Source organism: Sinocyclocheilus rhinocerous, unplaced genomic scaffold (genome assembly GCF_001515625.1).
Source record: "Sinocyclocheilus rhinocerous isolate Xijiao unplaced genomic scaffold, SAMN03320098_v1.1 scaffold366, whole genome shotgun sequence".
NCBI classification, from domain to species: Eukaryota; Metazoa; Chordata; class Actinopteri; order Cypriniformes; family Cyprinidae; genus Sinocyclocheilus; species Sinocyclocheilus rhinocerous.
In genome coordinates this window covers 1,187,420-1,192,146 of record NW_015660877.1, presented here as the reverse complement: position 1 = coordinate 1,192,146, position 4,727 = coordinate 1,187,420, and the positions used below count along the sequence as shown (strand labels likewise).

General features: G+C 36.9%; 1 protein-coding gene across 1 annotated transcript in view; it reads right to left on the bottom strand.

Annotated features, from left to right (window-relative positions):
• Positions 1 to 4,727, bottom strand: part of LOC107725441 (phenazine biosynthesis-like domain-containing protein) — a 22,240-nt gene that overhangs the window by 5,962 nt on the left and 11,551 nt on the right. The gene's annotated exons all lie outside the window — the stretch shown is intronic.

The following is a 4,727-nucleotide window of genomic DNA, read 5'->3' as shown; positions in this document are numbered from 1 at the left end:
TTTGCGTTCCCTCGCAAAACTTTTGCGTTCTCTCGCAAAACTTTTGCGTTCCCTCGAGAAACTTTGCGTTCCCTCGCAAAACATTTGCGTTCTCTCGCAAAACTTTTGCGTTCCCTCGAGAAACTTTGCGTTCCCTCGCAAAACATTTGCGTTCTCTCTCAAAACTTTTGCGTTCCCTCGCAAAAGCAGTTGAGTTCGGACAAACACTTCCTGTTTACTTTACAGATTGTAGTGGTTCATACAGCTCCATACGTTCACAGTGGAGCAGTTCATAGAGTTTTGTTTTGAACTTGGACGAAATAGTCAGTGCATGCTTATCAAGGCACGGTTTTGGGACATTCTAAAACGCTTAATGTAAACCACTGGATGACTAAATTCAGTACATACCTTATTAATAAAGCATACAGACAAGCAGAATAGCCCAGAATATGAACGTAACCCGGTAAATTGAATTGCACTTTAAGAGTATCCCTCATAGAAAGAAAATGCTTAATTAATGGACTAAGATAGTGGTATAAAAAGGCCGAATTCGGTATGCAGTTTATTAATAAATTATACATGAAAGCAGTAAGCCCAGAAGAACAGAAGCGTTTTCCTTCCATAAAGAAAACGCGGCTTAATGAAGACGGTGATATAAAAAAAGACCAAATATGCTATAGAACTTATTAAAAATATATTCTGTGTACATGCAAGCAGATGAGCCCATATGAGCTGAATTGCATGATAAGCGTTTTCTTCCCACATAGAAAACCGCGCTTAACGTGGCTTAATATAAGAAGAAGTGATATAAAAAGCCCACATTTTATATTTTATTAAAAATATACTACAGGCAATCAACGCAGTAATCCATTAAGCCAGTGGTTCTCAAACCTTTTACAATGGCGTACCCCCTAGGGCATTTAGCCTAACATTCTTCTGAGTACCCCCACTTAGACCGCAGTTACAGTTTTCCATTAAGGGACCATATTTGCCCCCTTAAATTGATTTACATGTGCATTTTTACTGTTATAGAGGCAAAGTTTTTCTAGCCTTATTAATTGTATGTCATGTTTTATGTCATATTCCATTAAGTGTATTATTAATATAATAAATAAAGCAATAAATGATGGCAAAACGAAGTTATACTTGTAGATTCAAAACTAAAATCGCCAGTAGGTGGCGGCAAGTCACTGTCTAATGAGCAAGGCGAAGCATTCATTCATTCAGTAACCAAGCAAATGGTTGTAGTTATGAAAGGGTTATTAATCAGTTCCGATTATCAGTACTCTCCGAATCATTCAAAGCTGCAGATTCATTCACCAACGATTTCGTTGGAACTATTATTTCCTTGTAAAATATAACAAACAATATTGACAATATTGTGTTTAAAATGTAGGCTACATTTAAAATGTAAAATGTACACTTAATATTGCCTTTTTTGTTGAAAAAATCAATGAAATCAATGTCACATTTGCAGTCTTTTGGATATTCAGGGAAAATTGCATTCTCGTTTCGGAGAACGTAAAATAAGAACGTATCAGTGCTCACTTTATACAATTTCTAATAATCTTTTATATGATTGAATCTTCAAACTGCTAGCACTTTGCAATTTCGAATTATGCCCTATTGTAAGTGACGGAGTATTTTATGTTTCAGCGATTTGATCGCGCCGGCGCATCATGCGCACATATTCATTGCAAACGGCCTGTTCATTATTAAAATAAAACATAGAATCACCAATACAGATAAAATGTTACACAGTCAATTTAAATCTGTATTATAGTCTGTGCCGTACAGCGTGAGCCCCGGTCCACTCCAGTGCGGCACATTTTTGTTCATTATGATTTTTTCCCCTTCGATATTGGAACGTACAAAGCCCAGTTAATTTAATTTAATAAATAATGGGTTTGCTTCAAATACATTGCGAATATGGAAACATTTGGATTTGTGTTGAATGAGAGCGGTACGTGAGCCCATACTTTCAGTTTCGCTTTAGTCCTCCCACCCCGAATTTTTTTTCCACCACCATGTCCCTTTAGGGGCTCCGTAGGGTTTTCACTCGCTCCGTCACGAGCACAAATTATGCCAACTCACGCATTAAACATAATTAGTTAGCTTGACAGATATGTGGATCACATATTACGGTTAAAATGGCGATGGACGAGTGCGGGAGGTGAAAGCATGTTGTAATTTGTACAGTTTGTTAATCTCCGCTCGAAACTAATGTGCTGCTACATTGCTGCACACGGACAGAACACACAAGCTCGCACATAACGTACAGATCGCGCGCATACATTCAGGAATGAAGAAAATTTAGTCAACGTTGTCCTGTGATGAACCAGATTTTTTTATGAAATCAACTGCAAAATTGAAACTCAGCATTTACTTTTTAAATGGATACATTGCATCCAAAAACACAGACACAAAGAATTCTCTTGCAAAGGTATAAAAACACTACACGAGAAAAATCTTCACATATACACAGCTCACACAAACATGTGCAAACTTCTCTATGCACAGACCCATCTTAGTGCCAAAATAGTACAGATAACTCTCCTTGTCATTATCAGATATTTTCATTGCAGGAACAAATGTACATGAAGAATTCACAATAAGCGGTGTTAAAAAAAATTCACAAAACTTCACTGTTCAAAAACTGTGACAAGGAAAGAGGAAGTAATACAAGGTAACAACAAAACAGTCAGTTTGAAAAAAATTCAAGAATACCTATGACATAATACAACAACATCAAACCTCATTAGTTCTTGTGTCATGACATTTGATCAAAAGACTTGCAAGAACTAATGAGGTTTGATATTTATGTAGACTCAAATACAATCAAATATTTTTGTAACCCAAGACTGAAATTTTGATGCTTTCATCATACAAAGAGATTGTATGATTTCAGAAGACTTGGAATATGACATACATATCGTATAGGTTACTTTTTAGACACTTACTCTGAACACACTATGGTCACAAGTGAAATGCTTCTTCAGAGATAGTTCACTCTTAAATGTGCATACACAATCTTTATAGATGCATGGGAGTGGACAGTGACTTGCCTGATGGCAGTGTTTCAGCTTGTAGTGTGTGATTAGGGCACGCTGGTTAGGCGAGGAAAATCAACAAATCTTGCAACACCACCGCATCAATACGGAGTTGTGCTTCCACTCTGCTAGCACTGTACTGATCCTGCAAATAAAAAACAAAAAGTCAAACTCCAGCCAAGTACACATACACGTTACATACAGAAATATTCACTGAACATCTTACTTAAAACTAACGATAATGAGATCAGATTAAGAAAACGCTAAAAAGTCACTTATATGTACACGGTTGATCTATTTATCAACATTAACTCGATCCACAATTTTAGTAGTGATGGGAAGTCCGGTTCTTTTCCACGAACCGGTTCTTTCGGACAGTTCGTTTCAATGAACCGGCTCAAAAAACAGGTTTACTAGTTCTTTTACGTCCTTACCTAATGAGGTCATTTCTATCGTCCCAGCGAATGTAAATACGCTCAAACACATTCAAATAAAGTAATTTGTAATCATAACCTACGTTAAATAATAATAATCACCACCATCATCGTCGTCTTGGAAAAGTTTCTTACATTAGCTTTTTGCAAAAGCACCCATATAAGGCTCTGATGTGCAAACAGATGTTTTACAAGTCTTATAGATATAAATTGAACTAGTCTTCATTAGCTTTTTACAGAAATGAGGATTCAGCTCATAAAGCTTAAACTATAACGTGCATACAATAGTAAATAGCAAATTTCATTTACGTTTTCACTAAACAGTTGTTGCCTGTACATCATGTTAAAAATGCTGTTTGATATAACTAATAGCATTTGCATTTTCCAGTAACTTTAGGCATACGTTTTATTTTTTTATTAACTTACATTTCGCCAAATTCACAGTGTACTGGAGATCCGAGAACCGCGGCTGTAACAGTTCGGTAGAACACTCATGCTCAGTATCAGCTGTTTGTATTCATCAGTTCTCTCAATTCAGTGAACGTTTGGAGTTAATGGCGTAACATATACTCCGAAATATTGGTTTATTTCAAGTCTGAGGGACTGTCAGGAACGTCTGAAAGTGAATAAACACGAATTTGCCTGGCAGTGCGTGTGGCTCCCGATTAACGTTAGTTTGCAAAATGTGATTGCCTGAAATCAAAACGTGGACGGTGAGCGCCAAAGAAACAAGCCTAAATTAACATTATAGAAAGCACAAATCAGGGTATACTTACCCATTTTATTATCTGCAGTCCATCTGTAATCGTTCAAACGCGGGCTCCTTCGTCTTTTCTTGCATGATCAGCAACTTCTCGACTCGTGCAGAAAATGGCGGATGGCGCGTCTCAAGTTCGTTAAAAGAGTACGTCATCATGACGTAGAGTTTCTGACACATGCGCATCACACAGAAAATTGATAGAACTTATGCTTTGTTGTTATATGAACATGTTATTTAAAGTTTTCCATTTCCCTTCAAGTTGAGGTTGTTATAACTCATCCTATTGTGTAGTGAGACACTGCCAGTTGACAGGACATGACTTGTCCACCTGACTAAAACTCAGAATCATTTTTTACAGTGTAGGGACATAATTACAGATTATAATGACTTATACTGTCTTTTTACGCGTTGCGTTGCATGTGTCGAGTAAACATAAAACCATGTCTGCATTTGTGATCGGAGAAATGACAAACAACAAGTGCTACTCTACACTGCCCAAAAAAC